We start from the raw sequence: 21,774 nt of genomic DNA on the forward strand, positions 1-21,774 counted from the left end.
TTGAATTTAGCTTTTGAAAAATATCTATAAGGGATATGACAAGAGCATCATTTTTTTTTGAGGTTGGCCCTTGTGTCATTGCCCTCTATGTAATCATTTCGGATATTGTAATGGTTCTTGGTAGGTTTATCTACACTATGGTATTATGTAATTTTTCCCTCTATCCGTTTCATCATCTTCACTTATATGCCACCCACATGGTTTGTCGTCCATTGTTAGTAAATGTTAATTATTTTTGTGACATAGGTTGTATATCACAATGTGCACCTTTGATGACAATATCGTAGTGAAAACAAAAGCTCAAAAAAATCTTTTCGATTGCAAAAGCATGAAAAGAAAAGATCACAAATAAAATGCGCTCATTTGTTGAGAACACTCTTTGGTGAGAGCTCTTGAGGTGTGTATGGAGTCCTTGAGCTTCTCCTTGCTCATGAGACTTGATTAACACTAATCAATGATTCATTCTCTTTCACTGTGTCTCTCTCATGCTTCTTATGATTGCCTATGATGATTAGATTAGCTAGATCTACACTAATTAGTGGTTAATCCCTCTCTAATCTTGTGTGATTTCCCTCTTTTGCTTGTGTGTGCATGTAGGTTTGATTGGAGTGTGGTGCTCAATAGATCTATGTGTGTATGCTTGCGATTAGTGTGTTGCATGATAGAATTAGTGTTGTGTGTGCCTTGCAATCGTAGTGTGTCTGTTTGGGTTGATTAGAGGTGAAGATAAGTGGATATGGACATTGTCCTTCATTGCAACAATGGATCCCCCAACAGTCCCGTTTTGTATATAGAGTGAATCGCCCGGGGTCATCACTATCACTAGCAGCTTCTGTGACAACCAAAGAAGGCCAAAAGAAAAGAGCAAGTCAAAATCAGCAAGTTCAACAAATGTGGATACCAAAGAGCCAGTTCAGACAAAAGTAGGTATGGATCAAGAAGATAAAGATATCTGATGAGAAATCACAAGATCCAACGCCAAAACACAATCGAAGTTTGCAAGAACATCTAAGAAAATCACAAAGACCCAAGATTCAGCAACTCTGATTTGTGTTTCAAAGAAGTTGATTCAAGGAAGAGAGATCAAGAGTTTATGTGTATTCCATAACGATTAAAGTATGTAATGGAATTGGCCTATTTAATTTGAGAGTAGCGGAAATTAATGAGAGTACTTTTGAGAAATGACTTTGTGAGCATAGTGGGTGAACATAATTGAAGATAGCAACATAATCATAGCAATTAGTTAACTTGGCATGAACAATACTTTTGCAAGAGAGAGAATTTAGAGAACATGACAACAATTGAGGACCGGATTTATGTGGAGCCGGTCCCCCCTCCAATAGGCATTTATATTATGATTTCTCCCATTAAGAGAGACTTGTTACAATACAATATTTGTGTTCCTTATGACCTAGGTGACGCAATTAAGATGGAAAGCTTCATGCATCACAAACATAACATAAACTTGAAGAAAGCTTTAACTATCCCAAGACCTCAAACACCTTCGAAGATGGAGAGAGCTAGCAGGGAATGAGGGTAGGGAAGAGGAAGAAGAATCATTTCGTAGGAGAAAGAATTAGTTCCTCACTTATCATAACTCTTGTTGCTAGCATACATAATAGCATAGTAATGAAGAAGAAGGAGATGGCAAGCTTAATCATTGAAGCATGGCTCTTGGTTGGATTTTCACTCCATATCCAAGAGTGTTGGTGTAGGCTCTCAATCTCTACTTTCTTGGAGAAGGAGAGGGAGCTCTTTCACTTTGCATAGCACACAATGAGAGTGTTTGTGAGTTTGTGTGGGTGAGTATACCCCCTAAGAAACCCCCTAGCTTGCTTGGGTCGACCCCCTCTTGTAGCTCATGCTTGAAGCTCATTGGACCCCTCCAGGCCTAGCCAATCACAAGCAGGAGGCATTACAAGACACAAGGGTAGCCTTGAGACAAGTGTCTCCCTTTCCACTTTGAGAGAGAGGGATAGATAAATGCTAAATCATTAATTAAATCTCCTAAATTATTATTGGACCCCTTGGGTGGCCAACCAATAGGCTTCAGGCACACCATGAGGGCAACATGAGGAGGAACTTGACAATTGTCCCTTTTGATTTATTTGTACCATGCATGCCTTGTGTGAGTGCATGTGTGGGTGTTCTCTCTCATCCCCCCTTATGTAGGGATCGCCCCCTCCTTGTAGGGATTGAATCTTTGACTTTTTGACACCTCAAGCCCCTCATGCATAGGCCCAGTTCCCACTACAAGCTTGGCTCATAAGCACTTTAAGCTTGGGTTGGGTTCTCACCTCAAGTGCAACCTTAGCATCTCAAGCATGTCAAGCACCTCAAGCATCTCAATAATTAAGCACCTCAAGCATCTCAATAATTAAGCACCTCAATCATCAAGCACCTCAAGCACCTTAGTCATCAAGCATGACAAGCAGGACAAGCACCTCTGGTTCCCGTGCCTCAAGCTAGCCCTAGCTTATTACCTAAGATCAAAGGCCTTTTACACACATTATTGGAGTTCTTCAATGAAGCTAACCCTAAGGTCTTATGCTCCATTTGTTAGCCTTGCTCTTTGATAGACCATCTCTCATTTGGGACCCTTTACCATTGGCTCCGTGTTGAGATAGATCTATAAGCACATGTCTATATCTTAACACTTGTTCCCGTTTATTCTCCCACATTAAGTGATCAATTTAATATGAGAAAATCATTTGGGTTGGTTAGATATTAGATATTAGATTTTATGACATTACCTCTCTCTTGAAATCATAGTCGTTCTCGACTATGAGGTAGAAGAGATAAAGCCTTAGTCATTAGTCAATTTTACTTAGCGGGTAGAGGATCCCTTTTTACCCTACGACATCTTTCCCACATGGATGAATAATCCATTTGGTGCTTGGGAGACATAGCTGCCGCAAGCATGTCTGCTCTTTAGTCCATTTCATTCTCCCAAAGTAGAGTGACAAATTCTACTTGGTGTTTGAGAGACGTCGTCATCACAAACATGATTCTAAGCATGCATACTAGTTAAATTTTTACACAATTAAAAAGAGAACTAGTCTTATAAGACAAAAACATGAGTCATTTAAAAGAAATTTGTACATTTTCTTACTCTAATGTAGCATTGTAAGCATTGACAAGGTTCATACTATCCTTAAGCTATATTCCTTGCATCCATCTAGCATCTTCAAAAGGATAATTTTTGAACTTAATAAGATACCGTCGGATAATCTTACCATGTTGTAGTACCTTGTCTTTATGCCGAAGGACAGCTTCGGATTGTAGCACCTCTTCTTGGTCTTCAACTTCGGGAGGGTCTTCAATAATTGGTTCAGTTGGTGGCTCTCCTTTGTAGGGCTTAAGTAGGCTTACATGAAAGGCATTGTGTATGAGCCAATGGTTGGGCAACTTGAGTTGATAAGCCGTCTCATTGATGGGCTTCAAGATTTGGAAAGGACCATAGTATCTTTTTGCTAGTTTAGCATAATACTTTTGATGGCCCATAGGATTTGTGCCCGTCGTTTGCCTTAATCGAGCCTTAGGAAACTTGAGTAAGACCCAATCATTTTCTTTGAACATAAAGGCTCTTCTGTGCTTATTAGCAACAGCTTTTTTCCTTTGTTGAGAGATGGATATAGCCTCCCTAATCTTTTGAAAAGATTCTTATAGGTCACGGATATACTCGTCGACGGCGAAGATCTTCCCATGTACTTTGAGTAGCAAGGGACTTTTAGGTCTTCCCTCAATGATCTCAAAAGGTGCTTTTCCCATAGAAGTATGTACAGTATTATTATAGGCATACTCTACAAGAGGTAAGTACTTTTCCCATTGTGAGCGTTGATCTGCTTCGGTAACATAAGTCTTGAGTAGATCGAGTATCGTAAGATTGGCTATCTCACTTTGGCCATCCGTTTGTGGGTGATAGGCCGAAGAGAAATTCAATCTTGTTCCTAGATTTTCAAAGAGACATTTCCAAAAATTACTGGTTATTCTAGGATCTCTATCTGACACGATGGACGTGGGTAATCCATGGTGCTTGAAAATCTGAGATATGAAGAGAGTTGCCATTTGATGTGCCTTAATAGTCTTTTTGACAGGAATAAAATGTGCTTGCTTGATAAACCTGTCAACTATTGTCCATATTGTATTCCCATGGATAGACTTGGGTAATCCAAAGATGAAATCCATGGATATACTCTCCCATGGTGAATTTGGAATAGGCAATGGCTGGAGTAATCCAGGTTGCTTCCCTCTATCATACTTGGTCTTTTGGCATACTACACATTTTGAAACATACTCTTGTATGTCCACTTTCATGGTAGGCTAATAGAAGTACGTCTCTACTCCTCAGAGAGTAGGTTGAATATCTCTATGCCCCGCATATGGAGGAGCATGGGATTCATACATAACTTTCTCACGAAGGGAATGGGTAACACATAGCCTATTGCCGTGGACAAGATAACCATCCTGCAAGGTGAATGGCTCCCCTTTCTTTCCCAAAGCAAGGGCTGACATTATGTCTCTAAAGTCAGGGTCAGTAGCATACTCATCTATCATAGAGGATAGATCATTGTGAGTAGCTATAGACACCACATTAACTTTGGGTCGTCGTGAAAGTGCATCGGCCACTTGATTGTGCTTACCAGCTATGTGAGCAATATGGAAATTAAATTGCGAAAGAAAATTTGCCCATCTCATTTGTTTGTCGGAAAGCTTGGTTTGCGTCATGAAATACTTGAGACTTTGGTAGTCGGTTCGTAGGATAAATGGAGTCCCCAATAGGTAGTGCTTCCATGTGTCTAGGGCATGTAGAACAGCTAAAAGCTCTTTCTCATAAATGCCCAAGACTCGTTCATCAATATTGAGCCTTCGGCTCTCATATGCTATGGCATGCCCTTCTTGAAGCAAAACGGCTCCAAGGCAATCACCACAAGCATCACATTGGACCTCAAATGGCGTTGAGAGATCCGGAAGCACGAGGACTGGTTGGGAAGTAAGCTTCTCTTTGATCTTTTCAAAAGCATTTTGCTCCTTAGCAGTCCATATAAACTTAATGTTCTTCTTAGTTAAGTCGTGTAGTGGTCCTGCTACTTGAGAGAATTTTGTTATGAAGCGTCTATAGTATGCGCACATACCAACAAAGCTTCTTAGCTCATGTAGATTTCTTGGGTTAGGCCATGCTTTTATTACCTCTAACTTTGATGGATCCATTCGGATACCATCTTTAGAGATAATATGACCTAGGTATTGAATCTCTTGAAGGAAGAATTCGCTTTTCTTTTGGTTGAGAAAAAGCTTGTTCTCCCCCAATGCTTGAAAAATCACTTGGAGATGTTACTTATGTTCCTCCAAAGACTTGGAATAGATGATGATAGCATCAAAGAACACTCCACTGAATTTGCGGTATGGTCTAAAAATTTTCTCCATCAAACAATTGAACGTAGCTGGTGCATTAGTCAAGCCAAAAGGCATGACTAGATATTCATAAAGACCAAACGTTGTGCAAAACGCGGTCTTTAAGATATCTTCATCCACTATCCTTATTTGATGATAGCCACTCTTAAGGTCAATCCTATTGAAGTAGGTAGAGCCTTGTAGTTTATCAAACAGATCTTCTACCCGAGGTACGGGAAATCTGTTTTTGATAGTGATATGGTTTAGTGCTCGATAGTCCACACACATACGATATGTACCATCTTTCTTTTGCACTAAAAGGACTAGAGAACAAAAGGGAGAGAAACTAGGCCTCACCATCCCTTTGTCTACCAGCTCTTGTACTTGCCTCATGATCTCCTCTTGTTGAGCTTGTGAGACTCGATAAGGAGGCTTGTTAGGTGGTGAGCTTCCAGGAAGGAGCTCAATACGATGGTCATCATCCCCTCGTTTTGGAGGTAATTCCATAGGGATATCATCGTTGAACACATCTTGGAATCCTTTTAGAAAATTCGACAAGTTTAACTCTTCTTGATTCCTACCATTTACATTTGATGAAACATTAGTATCTTTTAGAGACTCTTTGACAAAAATCATTTACGCAGAAACTGAGCTCTTCATTGACTTATCAAAAGCAAGAGGATTTACAAGTGGATAGTGCGACCACGCTCACTAGCATCTATATACATGTTCTTTCCCCTGTAGGTGAAGTAGATTCTCCTTTCAGGGAACTTCATGTTGGCAGCCATGCGATCAAACCATGGTGCCCCTAGGATAACATCCTCATGTTGGAGAGGAGAGATGAACTTCTTTGTCGACATAGCTTTGGAGATGAAGCCTCAACTTCCCAATCAAGGGAGTAATGGAGGCTTGTTGTCCCTTGAAAGCTAAATCAGCCACTACTATATCTCCCATCTCAAAAGCTTGAATTCCCAACTTGTTGGCCAACTCCGTTGATATAAAGTTGAGAGTAGAGCCAGGGTCAAACAAGATGAAGGCATCATGCTCTCTTACCTTTCCCCAAGCATAGGAAAGTGATGATCCTTTGCAATGAGCATCCTCTTTTGGAGCTTCGATGGTGGAAGCCCTAGGAGTCTCATTGCGAATATTCTTCTTGGGGCAAGAACGATAGCCATGTCCTTGCTCCCCACACTTGAAACACTTATCGAAATTGCAAAAAGCTTCAAGATCTTTAGGAGAGAGTTTTTTTTTACCTTTGTAAACTCCCTTCTCCTTGGACCGATTGTTGTTGTTGTTGGAATTGGCTTGGGAAGTATTTTGAACATTGGTTTTCCCCTTTGCATCATTTTTGTCTTTGTTTTCCATGGGCTTGACATTACGTCTAGCCCCTTGATGGAAATTGATGCATGAAGCAACCATGGTGTGATGGATTACTTTGCTAATAGTACTAGGCCGTTGAGAGTTGATGTATTCGGTCATCTCTTCAGGTAATCCCGCACAAAATTGCTGCCTTTGCTCGGCAAATTCTATCTTTTGAAAGACAGTAGCCTTGAGATGTAAATCCCAAAACTTGTCTACATATTTGTGGATAGACTCATGGGAGAGGAGCTTCAAGCTGCTCCATTCGGTAAGCACTTTGTCCTTTGCATCGCTTGCAAGGAATTGCTTCATGATGGAAACTCGTAGAGTTTTCCATGTCTTTGGGGCTTCACCATTGCCACGAAGGCTAGCCCACCATTGACGAGCTGATTTTTGGAAGTGCATAGCTACATGGCATAGCTTGGAGGACTCTATGAAGCCCTCATCTCCAAAGGCCGCATCAAATTGTTGGATGAAGGCCAACACTTTGTCAGTATCACCGAAGGTGCCATCATAGGTGAGAAAAGAGATACTCTTTCCTCCCTCCTTGAACTTCTTTAGCTTTTGTGACCTTCGCCATGCAGGAAATGATTTGCGATGTCCTCCCCTCTTGTATTCTCTAGGAGAATAGCCATAACTTTCATCGGAAGAGGAGGAAGGTGAAGAAGAAGGAGAAGAGGGTGACCTCTTCCTAGCCCTTTTCTTCCTTTGTTTCCTCTCTTGCATTTTAGAGTGATGAGGAGAAGGACTATGTGTTGATCTTTTCCTCTTGGGAGGAGTGGGCGATCTTCTAGACCGCCGTCTTCGTGGAGCTACATCTTTAGAGGAACTTAAAATTTCATTGCTTTCTTGCCCTTTGGATTCCTCTGTGAGGTTCCTGCCCCTTTTTGAGAGGAGCGGAGTACCTTTGATAGGTCTCCAATCCTGAAAAAGAAAAACCAATGGACATTGCCTTAGCTACTATGTAGCCACGGGCATGAACCGTTAGTGAAGGATTGGTCCTATCTCGCTATGGCGGAGCGTGACCACCATAACCCTATCTAAAAACTATCTATAATCAATTATACCTAAAAGTATAAATCTTAGAGTGACCAAACTATGCGCTTTTTTCCCCATGTTTCAGAAGCACAGCCGCCCAGGTTTGTCTCTTTTAAGATTTATGACTTTAAAAAACAAACAATTTCTAGCATTGGAAAGTTACCCGACTCATCGGGTCCACCCGTCCATAGAATGATAGTGTCGGGGTATCATTCTCCCACTTTCCACACCACACTCACCCTTATTTTGTTATCTAATTACTACCACACTGTTTAAACATACATGTTCCTTTACTTTATTTATGATACTGGTTCCTTAAAACAGCCCTTCAAACAGTATTACAAACAATAGTCAAACAAGAAGTCGTCCAATTTTAAACCAACAACCCTTGGATTAGGTTCACTTAAGAATCTCTATTGGCGCTATTATGTCCGATTCGTATATACATTATTTATAAAAACCATTGTCCTCATGAGCGCCCCATACCGCTCAACAAGTACTCGTTGTGCTAATCTGGACGTACTCCTGTCATAGCAACAACGGTGCCAATCTGGGCGTCATCCTCATGCCACGGCAAAACAAAACTGCAATATCTAGCTGGGCTAATCTGGGTGTACTCCCACCACAACATCAGCGGTGCCATCCTGGGCGTCATCTCACGCCTCGGCAGCTGCCACATAATACCAGCGCTAATAAGTAGAGAGACTTGAGAGAAACCATACTGAAGGTTTTGGACAAACATTCTTTCCTATAGCAACCAGTTTAACTATACGTTCTTTCCTATTTGTCAAACATATGCCGAATTTCTTGGGGTTAAGCCCCATGGTTTCGGTCCGTGTTTTCTTTTCATAAGGTAAATATTATATTTCTATGGTCTCGCATATACAATGATGCATAACTTGAAACTGCAATACTAACCTGTACCATAGCTCTGATTGGTCCGATTGGTGGAGACATAGCATGTTCCGCAGGAGTTCCCGCGTTACTTGTACCGGCTTCATGATCATTAGCGCCTTGTGTTCGAGCACGCTTTGGAGCCATTTTTTTTGTACTACACTTAGAACTTTAAATTGGTCAATTTCCCTAGTAATCTCCTTGTTTCCAAATAGAATCTGTAATTTGAACCCTCGCCAACTCGGATTCACACTTAGTGTTGTTGTTCTATATCTAATTTCTATACATCAAATATTTGCTAATCGTAATTAATTAAAAATTAAGTGTGTAAACTACGAGTGAAAGTTTAGGACTGCATTACTTTTATGCATGACATTTCTAATCCAATTCTAACTTCCACTTCTATACTTCAACTAAATCAATTTTTAGTATTATTCAAAATTCTACTTAATCTAATTGACAATAAAATTGGTGAATGAGAATTTCATCATGTATAATAAGAATATGATGAGTTCTCTTATGTATTAACTTTCAATTAACTATGCATAAGTTCATAGTGAAGATGTACTAACTAGAGAGAGTAGGTATACTTAGAGAGATTAGAGTAAGAGAAAACATACACACGCATCTTTTCTAAAGTTAATTGAATCTTACTAATCCATTAGAAAGATTAGAGTAAAAGAGAACACACACGCATCCTTTTCTAAAGCTAATTGAATCTCACCAATCTATTAGAGAGATTAGAGTAAGAGATAGCACACATACACACATATCCTTCTTAAAACTAATTGAATCTTACTAATCTATTAGAGAGATTAGAGTAAGAGATAGCACACACACACACATAGCTAATTGAATCTTACTAATCTATTAGAGAGATTATAGTAAGAGATAGCACACACACACACATATCCTTCTTAAAACTAATTGAATCTTACTAATATTTTAGAGAAATTAGAGTAAGAGATAGCACACACACATAGCTAATTGAATCTTACTAATCTATTAGAGCACTGCTCTTTTTGGGCTTTACTCGTAAGAAAACTTTGTCAAATTCTTTGAAAATCCGATCAGATCTTTTTAAGTCGGCGTACTTCTTTTGTCGATCTTGAGCCGCTTGAATATCCCTTCGAATAGCTTTGGTTTGAGCTTCCATTTCTTCAAGCATTTTCTTTGAGGCTTCTACCCGTATAGTGGGGTCAGAAAAGTTAAGAGGTGATAAACATTCTTGACCATAAAGAGCATTAAAAGGTGTCATTCCAATACTTCTATGAGTAGAGGAATTGTATGCATACTCTACCAAGGGTAGGTATTGAATCCACTTGCGAGGTTCTCTATTGCAGTAGGCTCTGAGAATGTCTTCAATTACTTGATTAAATCTTTCAGTTTGGCCATCAGTTTGAGGATGATAAGCAGTACTAAAACATAACTGGGTTCTAATTGCTTGAAACAATGATACCCAAAACTTTGAAGTAAACTTGGCATCACGACCGCTGACAATCCTCTTGGGTAAACCATGAATTCTTAAAACCTCCTTCATAAACAGATGAGCCATATCTGAAGCTGTAAAGGTTGTCTTGACTGGGATTAAGTGAGCCACTTTAGTAAGCAAGTCGACTATGACCATGATTGAATCATAGCAAGCTTGAACAGAAGGAAACCCGGTGATAAAGTCCATGCTAATACATTCCCATTTCATTTGGGGAATATCTAAAGGATGTAATTTACATGGCATCTTTAGTCTTTCTGCCTTAATCCTTTGACAAGACAAACATTGCTTGACATAGCGAAGAACATCACCCTTCATACCTTGCCAATAGTAACTTATGCAAATTGCATTGATGGTTTTGGCATAACCTGGATGTCCTCAAGTTGGGCCATCATGTGCTTCATATAGGATAGCATTCCTTAGGGTAGAATCCTTAGGTATGCATAGTCGATTCCTATAGTAAATTTTCCCATCTTCTAAGGAGTAATGTAGAGGTTTAGTCTTATTTGATGATACCCTCTCTTCACGTAGGATACTAGCAAGCATCTGGTAATCTGCATCTCTGACAACAACATCCGAGACCTTGTCTAAAATAGGGTTGTTAGCCATGGAAATTGTCCCCCAGAAAAGCTTTACGGCTTAGGGCATCTGCCACAACATTATCCTTACCTGGTCTAAATTTAATATCAAAATCATATTCATGCATGAGCTCTATCCATCTCCTCTGTCTCATGTTAAGGTTAGGTTGGGTAAAAATCCACTTAAGACTCTTGTGATCTGTTACCAATTGGAATTTGTGTCCCAATAGATAATGTCTCCATAGCTTGAGAGCGTGAATAACTGCTAGCAATTCTAAATCATGTGTAGCATAATTCACTTCATGAATCCTAAGCTTCCGAGAAGTATAAGCTATAGGCCTTCCTTCTTGAGTAAGGACTCCTGCATCTGTGATCACCTCGAATTCTTGGGTGAAGTCTGGAAGTTTTAAGAGAGGTTCTGAAGCAAGATACTCCTTAAGCTATTTGAAGCAAGATTCATGTTTTTCTTCCCAAAGTATCGTAGCTCCTTTCTTTAGCAAGTCGGTTAGTGGTGCAGCTTTAAGAGCATAGTCCTTTACAAAGATCCTGTACCACCCTATGATACCTAAGAACCCTTTGACTTCAGTTTGTGAAGTGGGTTGAGGCCATTCCACAATATCTTTGACTTTGTCAGGGTCAACAGAGACTCCTTCAGGTGAAATGATAAACCCTAAGTAATAGACCTTAGGGGTAAAGAAGGTACATTTGCTTTTCTTTGCATACAACTTATTTTGGAGTAAAAGCTCTAACACTTTCCTAACATGTCCTTCATGCTCTTCTTCTGATTTGGAATAAATTAAGATATCGTCAAAGAATACTATGACAAAATCGTCCAAGAATTCTCTAAAGATATCGTGCATCAGATGATTGAAAGTTGCAGGAGCATTCGTAAGTCCAAAAGCCATCACTATAAATTCGTAATGACCATAACTAGTGTTGAAAGCTGTTTTGGAGATATCAACCTCCTGGATTCAAATTTGATGATAGCCAGATCGAAGATCGATCTTCGTGAATATTTTGGCTCCATGTAATCTGTCCAGAATCTCATCAATACGAGGAATTTGATATTTATTCTTGATGGTAACCTGATTTAAGCCCCTATAATCTATGCAAAGTCGAAGAGAGCCATCCTTTTTCTTTTGGAAGAGAATAGGTGTACCCCATGGAGATGTACTAGGTTGGATAAACCCTTGCTCAATCAACTGCTTGAGCTGCTCCTTGAGTTCTATAGCCTCTGGAAGTGACATCTTGTACGGTGCTCTTGAGACTGGTTCACTACCTGGAAAAATTTTGATTTCATGGTCTACCTCCCTAGGTGGTGGTAGTTCAGAAAGTTCAGCGGGGAAAACATCCGAAAATTCTTCTAGCCACATTGGTTCAGGGTTGGAAGAAGATCTTTCTACTTTGTTTGGCTTGACTATAAAAATTTGTTGACCCTTGCGTAACCCTTTCAAAAGACGATTAGCTTTGACCAAGTAAGCTTTTGGTCGTCCATTCTGGCCTTGAATAGTGATTTCTTGACCTTGGTTGTCCACAAAAGTAACACTTCCTTGGGCACAATGGATATTGGCATTATGACTAGCTAACCAATCCATTCCAAGAATTCCGTCATAGATTCCTATGGGTAAGGTTCGAAAGGTAGCAGAAGTAGAGTATTCCCCCAACTTGAAATCTATTTTTCCCACAATGTACTGAGATAACACCTTCTTTCCATTGGCTAATTCAACTCTCATCTTTCTTGCAGGGTGTTGATTAAGTCTTAACCTCCTTACACATTTAGGTGACAAGAAAGAATGAGTACTACCACAATCAATAAGAAGCTCAAATTTTTCACCTTGGTGATTTGCAGGTGTTTGAATGACAGCATATTGTTGTCTTGCTCTTGGGTTATCAATTGCAGCATGTAGAGTTGCTCTTTCCTCTTGTTCTTCTCCCAATGTTCGTTCTCCTATGATAGCATTGACTCTGGAAGCCATTCCACGCCCTCGACCTCGTCCTCCATTTCTTCCTCCACGATTTATTATTTGGCCTCGTCCTATAGCTCGATTAGGTGTATTTGTTGTGGAGACTCGCCTAGGACATACATTCCTGAAATGTCCTAGCTCGTTGCATTCATAGCATCTAAGATCTGCATTTTGAGCTCCATTTGCTGAAACTGCAACTATTGGATGAGTTTGGTGAACTGGGTGAACTTGCCTTTGGTTCCACATCATAGGCCGTCCTCTCCTTCCATCATTCCTTATATTTCCATTTCGCACCCTCATTAGGAAAAATATGAACCCTCTAGGGGCCCTTTGGGATTAAGGTTAATTAGAGGCCAGCCACTGAGAAGAGAGTGGTGGACACACTCTATGCCCTCCAAAATGTAGGGGGACAAAGTAGTCTTACACTTTTTAAATGGGCTCTTACCTAGTGAGAAGGTGGGGTAGGGGGGGGGGGGGGGGGGGCCATATGGAACCTCCAACTTCCCTCCTTTTTGATCCGGTTTTGAAAAAATCCCAAAAATTTGAAATTTTTCAAAAATTTCAAAACTCAAATTTCATCTTCTGAAAACCCCCCTAAAACTATTTTATGGTCAAAAAAGCATTTTTTGATCTCAAAAAGTCAAAACATGCATCCAAAAACCCTAAAATTAAAAATTTTTAAAAATCTTTTTTTGCTATCCAGAGCTCCCCCAAAATTAGTTATTAGTCAAAAAGGGATTTTCTCTCTCTAGAACCCCTTTTCCAACCCCTCCTTGGTTGCAACCATCACACTCATCCTCTACTCCAACACTCTCTCTCTTTACACCATCTCCATTGCTGCAGCAAGGAAGCTCCTCTCTCCTCCCCTACCACCTTCCATTGCCACACCAAGCAAGGCTTATCCACCTTCTCCTCCCAGTGCCACACCAAGCAAGGGTTGTCCACCTTCTCCTCCCATTGCCACAAGGGTTGACCATTTTCTCATATCACTTTATCACACCTACATTGTAGCAACAAGCAAGGTTCTTCTCCTCCTCCTAGTTTGCTTTGCTCAACCATGGCCAACTCTACTTCGCAAAGGCGACCAAAGGATGAGGTCACAGCACTTGCATGCCACAACACTAGAGGTGTAGATGATGAGTGGGTGCCACAAGAGTTCACCAAAGGTGCTTGGGTATACATGCAACCATCTGCTGTTGGCCCTCATCGTGTGCGGAATCGTGCAAACTTGGATCTTCATTGGAAAGGAAAGCTCCTTGGCTTCAAGAACCGCAAAGACAAGGGGACCATAGCCATTGTGCAACAAGTTTTCTCAATGTCAACCATGCACTTGCAACAACCACCTCGATTTCCAACACATTGTAAGTACATGTTTTGAGAATACAAAACTAGGTGTGAAATCACAGTGTAATGTTATTATGGATTCATACTTAACATTTGTCATGCATTTATAGTCATATTTCCATCCACGTTGGTGGAGGAGCAGCCACTACATAGTCTCTCCGGCACATTCAATGCTATACATGCGGATACTGGAGCAATAATGTTCCCGCATCTTTGCCCAACCAAACTGGTTCAAAGAAGGATTTTCTTCTATTCTCACTCCTATATTGTCCCTACTTCTACACAAGCATTTGGAACGCTTAAACCCATTAAAGTAACTTCCTTATTAAGTATGAAGTGGCCGGTCCCAGATTTGTGGTCGGTAGCATCTTTCAAGCAAAAGATGATAATGGATGTCCAAAACTCTTTGAAATACTCTAAAGCTTCTAGGTCTGTGGTCTTGAGCTGGTGTTTGCCTATTCATTGTTTTGTGCACATTTTTAAAGAGTTTGGATTTTTGGAGACTACCACAATGCTTGTATGTAAAGATGCGCATTATGAGGAATTAGGAAGGCTTTTAGAAGAGGACTGGGGTTTTGTGGAGGGCATGCACAACGGGGACCGGTACCGTTGTAAGGTTGGAGCTTCAGGTATTGGAATGCGCTATTTGAAATCCCGCACCTCCTTGTACATACGATTTCACTATGATCGTTGGATGTGCAAGCTTGGAGTGTGGACTCCCTTACAGAGTATAGACGGCGCTATTGCAAGCTTTGACATTGCAGTGAAGATGCCCAACGATGCTTTGGAGGTAGTCCAAGTAAACAAGCATTGGACTCTCAGTAATGTTCGAGAACATTTGGTTATTATGGGTTTTGAGGCCCTTCAACAAGCATAATTTCGTTTACAAGGTCACAAGGTGAGAATCCTTCCACCACATTTTCAATACATCATGGTTTGTCAATCATTAGATGCTTATTGTAATGAATGTCCGCAGATTGGGAAGAGAATGGAAGACAAATTGAAGGTCAAGGAGGACTGGGGGATAGATGGAACTATGCTATCGATCTTATAACTTTGTAACTCTTGCAATTTTCATATTGATCCCCGCTGTAATCAACATGATTTGCTTCGGCAAATCATGCCTTTGAATATAATTTTTTGCATTGGGATGAGAAATCATTTTTTTGGTGAAAGTGCCTTTTTTTTTTTATGTCTTAAAAAAAGGGTACATTATAAAAGGGGGGCCACCTAACTCATTCACTATTTTCACTTTTGCAACTCCTGAGCTCCTCCACTCTCTATCCACACCCCAGGCTAAACATGGATGCTGCCACAGCCTTTGCATCTGTACCCAAATCCACCCCTTTGTCACGCTTCATCCTCTTCCTCGAGGACACCAAATACAAAGGGAAGTTGGACCTCCACACCTTTTTTACTCGTCTCCCTGACCTTGACGCCACAGTTTCCCTTCACATGGATGCATTTGAGGAGATTTCTGCGTTCATGGAGGAGCACATCATAAAATATTCTGTATCTATCCCCCCACATGCTGGGATCTGGGTGCCTTGCGATCTTTTGCGCTATATACACAAAGGTGATCGCCCATTCGCCAAGCGGTTGCAACGATTCCAAGAAATTGCAACCAATGCAGGCCATTACTTGGACGAGCAAGCCCCTGGGGTGTCAGCGCTCAAGAAGCGCAAGTTGGGGGTGGAGTACCTTTCTTGGCTCGCAACATTTATCTTCTTGGTGAGCGAGGAACCTGATTTGGAAGAGCTCCGTTTACCACACCTTCAAGTTGGGTCCTTTATCAAGGACACCAAGGAGCAACAGGTTATCCCCATGAACCCTGCAGCGGAAGAAAAAGCACACCAGCTCGAGTACCCTAGGGGTCTTGAGGAAGTGGTTGAGAAATCCATAGTTGCGGCTGGCCCTAGTGACACTCCAGTGCCACTACCACTGACGGATGTGGCTATCCCAGAGGTAGAAATTAGCCGCTTCTCCTCAGTGTTAGTGGATGGGGAGGAGTTTGTGTTCCTGCATGATTTGGAAAAAGCATTTGGCCTGCGCATGGATGAATGCTTGAGCGTGCTATGCAACAGCAGCAAATGTCCCTTAGACAATATGCCACATGCCCTAGAAAGCAAGCTCTTGCCAGATGGGGACTCTGTTGCTGACACTATTGCAGTTGTATGTGCGGAGGTCCTGGCAACAGAGCAGTTTCACGTGGCTGATGAAGATTTGCAAGCCACGCAAGCCAAGGTTGAGGCTGCTAGGATGCCTATGCCATTATGCAACCTCCCATCTGATGATCCAAAGCTTGGATCTGTGGTGCATGGGACCATTGACTTGGATGCAAAGGGCAACAGGGAGGAGGATGACAAGGAGCAGGAGGTAAACTGTATCCTAATTTTCATGTTACTATTTTATCCTTCCTTGTCTTTTTTCTCAACCTTCATCGGTTTATGACAGGATGTTGTGGAGGTTGATGATTTTGCTGCAAGGACGGGTGGCAAGCGGACGGGCTTTGGACCTCAAGCTTCCCTTGCGCATTACCTCGGACAACTCCCCCCTGGCGATGTGGCCATTATCAATAATGAATTTACTCCCCAAGCCCATTTTATGACTTGGTCGTTAAAAGCTTTGAGCAAGTTTTTGTGTTTGAGTACCATTGCTCAAACTGTGCATCAAGTGTTCCTAGTGCGTAGATCCCTTGTATGCACAGCGTTTGGCACTGGCTTTCGTGGTAAAGTGCTTGCCCAGATAGGGATACATGCTTCCATTGGCTCAACTGACCCAAATGCCATAGCGCAATCCCTCTTGACTGGGGAGTTGCCTTATGCGCAAAATAGGCGCCACGAAATGGTCAGAAAAATTCTGAACTCCTCAGATACATGATGTAAAATCAACGTGCTAGAAGGAATAAAAAATATTTGAAATTGTCTCTCTATATTGCAAATTCTTTTCAATCTGATTTGTCAATCTTGAAAATTGTTTCAATTGGTGATATGAATTGTTTTTTGACTTTGTTATTTCAAGGTATGTAATTGCAGTCAATTTGAGTATAATTGTGATTTTTAAGTACCCTAGGGGGTTAGATTAGCCTATAAGGGGCAAAAAATGCCTGGCCACAAGGGTGCGCAAATGGCCCATCCATCAGTTTTGGATGGGCCATTTGCGCGCCCTTGTGGCCAGGCATTTTTTTGCCCCTTATAGGCCAATCTACCCCCTAGGGTACTTAAAAAGCACAAATTTATTGCAATGGATTGGTTTTGCATCATTCATTTAAATGCAACCTTTTTATGGCAATTCCAGTATATGTTCACACTCAAGGACACTAGAAAAGCTCAAATCAATTATGAAATGAAGTTTCCAGCAAACTATCACTTGCTTTAGCTCTACCTACTACACCCTTGCACCAAAAAGTCAAATTACATTGGACACTTGGTTTCACAATATGTTATTTGTTTTGATATCCTATAAGGAATTCAAAGCTTGAAATGACCAAAAAAAGGTGTCCATAAGGATCCATATAAAATATTGATGCAAAACCAATAGGTTTTAGTAAATTTGGTTATTTTAAGTACCCTTGGGGGTAGATAAGCCTACAAGGGCAGAAAAAGGCCTGGCCACAAGGGCGCGCAAATGGCCCATCCATCAGTTTTGGATGGGCCATTTGCGCGCCCTTGTGGCCAGGCCTTTTTCTGCCCCTTGTAGGCTTATCTACCCCTAAGGGTACTTAAAATGCACAAATTTACTGAAATTGACTACAATTACATACAGAACTTGAAATTACAAAGATAATAGACAGAGTAGACACAACTGTTGATCATATTGTCATTGGAAAGTCAAATCATTACAAAGATAAGGGTGTGCAATACAAAAAGAGGGGTAACTTCGTCTAATGCTCGAAGTCTCGTCGCAATCGTCGTGCAAGCTGCATATCTTTTGGTTGTATTGTCACTCGCTTTGCATGAATGGCACATAGGGATGTGGGCCTCTGCAGCTTCTTGAATAGCCTCTAGCGCTATTGCTTGCATTCTATACTGATTTCCATAGCTTTGAAGCACTTCCTTCACAGTGCGAGCAAAGGGGGCGCGTCGAATCAAGAGCTCCGTCGTCTTCTGGTAGTGGCGGATTTCTGCAAATGCCCTTGCTATTTTTCGGCGCCGCTGCGGTTGTCTTGGGGGCACTTGCACATTTGCTCGCGAGCGGCGGGAAGGCTTGAAAAACTTAGACTTGCGTCTGTTTACATGCTTAGGGGCTGGTTCTGCAGCCTGTTCTGATTCTTCCTCTTCCCTTGGTTGCCGATCTTGTCGTGTGGGGAGAGCTCCCTTGCCTTGAGGCAATGTCTTCCCCCCAACGACCACCCGGTGTGTGCGCGGTATTTTTTCTCGCAGCCATGGTGGCTCACTCTCTGATTCGGTGTCTGTATTGACCACCCGAGTCCTGGATGGTCCTGCTTGTGATTGGGGGCGCGACGGCTGCTCCCTATCGGACTCTGATGTTTGTTGGCCCTCTGCTTCTCTCCAGCGCTGGGCACGTTGCTTCATTCTCTTCCTAGGTGTTATATCTTGAGGAGGTGGAGATTCAACAGTCCTTGATGACTCTCGTGCCCTACCACCATGCCCACTACAAGAAGAGTTCCTGGAACGGCCACGTGTTCGTGGCCGTTTTCTTGTGCCTTTAAGCCATGACGGCTTCTCACATCCTTGGAGGGTGTTTTTGTTGGCAGACGGATGCTCTTTCGCGGTTTGTTTGGTGCGCGCCATTTTGTTGGTAAGAGCTCACCTGTTCTTAAGAAATGAGTGATTTATGAGAGCATGCAATATTTATAAGGGCCCATTTAAAAAGGGCCCTTTTCACACTAATTTTTTTAAAAGAAGTATTATTTTTTAAATAAAGATGTCGCTAAGAGTTGGACCCTGCGTTCACGTTTAGTGACTCGCGCAGTATCCACTTTGATCCTTGTCGCACTCTGCATCGCCGCCATGCAGCATGCTTGGTGGGACCTTGCGACATTTGCCACTTGTTGCTATGCTCTTGACGACTCCATTTGCGCACTTCAATAGCAATCTTCGATTGTCGCGCACGCTTCATTGTGAGCTTACGAGCAAATGTTGTGCGAAAAAACCAGTTGAACATCTCCTCCAAATAATTGGATTGCACCATTCCACCACCATGTCGAGTATTTTTGAAGTACACTCCCCTTGCTCGATAATGGGACTTCTCCATGGCTTGAGTGCTAAAAATTTCAAGCGATCCATACTTGTGCACAAAAAATGCACCATGCGCAAACAAGATATGCTATTCACATGAGCAAACGATCCACATTAGTAAATAAAAACAATCCCTTGTAATGAATACACCATGAATGACTTACCATGTAATGTGTGATGTTATTTTCACCCCAAGAAAGGGTGAAGACCTTGGTAAAATCCGCCAAAGCTTCTTGAAATGATTGCCGTTGTTCTTCTGTTGTGCTGTTAAGGCTCATAAGCTTGACCATTTTATCAAAATGGGCCCAAACTTGCTTGCGCTTGTTTGCAAGCTCACCATTTGAATCATTGTCAGTAGTAGCTTTGCATAACTCCTTCCAAAGCTCCCAAAGGTTACCTGCCTGCGGGTTGGAGCTGCTTTGAGCATCATATCGACTTGGCTTTCCTTGGGAAACTTTTTTCAAAAAGTGTCTAGCTTTTTGTCCACTCATTGACACTTGTTGAGCAATTTCATGGGCCTCCCCTGTGTTCTTTGCAGCAACTATAGACACATTTCCACCGTGACAGCCAATGGAATTCAAGAGTACCTCCACTCTTTCGATCACTTCCTGGGACTTTTCCAACCGTTTCATTGTGAAAGCATAGTCAATGTGGAGCTTCAATAGCCTATCAAAAATACGCATGAATGCGTGTAATGTACAAAACTGTACATTCGATAGAGGAAATCGAAAGATTGGATTCCAAGTGTGGTCCTTTTGATCACAGTCTGGGGCATTGAGCATGGGACATCTCAGAATAGACGCTTCCCATTCTCTACCTTCATCTCCGACATCATGACAATCTAACCCTTGTTCTCCATGCCCTTGCCATGGAAGCATGTAACTGGCCTTTGCAGTGCTCTTATGTGATTTTTGTCCATTAGGTTTGTACCCTCGAGTGCAAAATGGACAAGGCATGAGAGAAGAAGCCCCTTGTTTGCAGCCAAGCAAACACTTTATGGTCTTCAAATCCCCACCTAAGTGCCACTCCACATCATAACTACCAAAGCCCTCAATCTCCAACTTCTGACCTGCAGTTTAAGAGTGTATTACTTCTGTGATCCATGGAGTTCTCTCAAAAATCCACGAAAGTACTCCATTGGTCTCTTTGGGCACCTCAATAGCACCGAACCACCAAATGTCTTTCTCTGATTGCACGCTAAAAGATAGGGTGGGATATGGCTCGACTGAATCCCTTCGCTTGGTTTGCAGAAGAGCCTCGTTCATTAGAGTGACACTTAGCCTCTCTAACCTTCGGCCTTTCACTATTTGACACTCATCGAGTTTCAGCACAAAAGCGACTTTTGTGCCAAGCACTACAAAATAAATAGTGCTAAGACCTTAAACTTAAGCTTCTATGAAAAGAATAATACCAAAGAAAAAAGTAAAGTGTGTCACCTTCTTCAGGTAACTCGTAAAATCTAAGCATGGCTTCTTGAAGCCTTCTAAGATCCACAAAAATATTGTTCCACATTGTGTAAGGAAAGCCCTTATTCGAAGGCCTTATGGATTGTTTCTTACCTTTTCCCCTTGTCTTTGTTGCGCACGAAGCATAAAGGGAAGTTGGCAGTGTGTCCTCAATGTGTAGGTATGTCCCAATGCGGGAGAACACATCTTCGTTTGTGGCCTTCTTTGCGAGCTTGACCTTGTGAGGAACGGGAAATAGGTTTTCCACAATGCCATGTTCTTTGAGGGCATCCTTTAGGAGTTGAAAAATAGCCTGATAGGCTTTGGTGCTGATTCCAGCCTCATCACAAGCTTGTTGAACGTCATCATCATTAACCACATTTCTTAATTTACGCATAAGGTCCTTGGTGACTGCATCCTTAATGTGCTTACCTCCAGGTGATTGTAAGATAGAAATAACGTCCTCGATATTGAGACAACTAGTGAGAAGGTTGACTCGATTATCTTGGCTTGTTCCACCGCATGCCTTCTGGATGAAGTTTCTAGCAACAAATAAACATAAATGTTAGAAAATAGTGTGAAGTAAGAATGCAGCATGCAAGTAAAGACCAAATCACCTTGTGGCTATAACTCGTCGTTTGCGTGCTCCTCCGGAATGTGCAAGAGTTTCAATGGATGAATACGGGCGTTTGCGTTCCCTTGCACCAAGGGGTGTTTCTTTCAAGTATGTGATGGTGTTGGTAAGCTTCTGGATGTGGGACTCCTTTTCTTGCATTTGTCGTTCAAGACTTTTAACTACCCTCTCCGAAGAGGCAACACTCTCTTGTAATGCCGTCGTCTTGAGGTGAAGAGCTTGACATTCGTGCATCCACATATGCAAAGAAGCACCTGCACCCATACACAGTCGCTTGCAATAGCCTAACAAGCCTGCTTCTCCCCTCCCAAGAAATTGAAGAAATGTGGAAAGGCTATTAAACGGTGGATGGAAGGGGCTTATAGGATCGTAAGGGTACAAATGGCCATCCACCCAAATGTCAACATTGGTCTCACAAGCGGTGCGACGTTCCT

Source organism: Adiantum capillus-veneris, chromosome 12 (assembly GCF_014529385.1).
Source record: "Adiantum capillus-veneris isolate H3 chromosome 12, ASM1452938v2, whole genome shotgun sequence".
Classification (NCBI taxonomy): Eukaryota; Viridiplantae; Streptophyta; class Polypodiopsida; order Polypodiales; family Pteridaceae; genus Adiantum; species Adiantum capillus-veneris.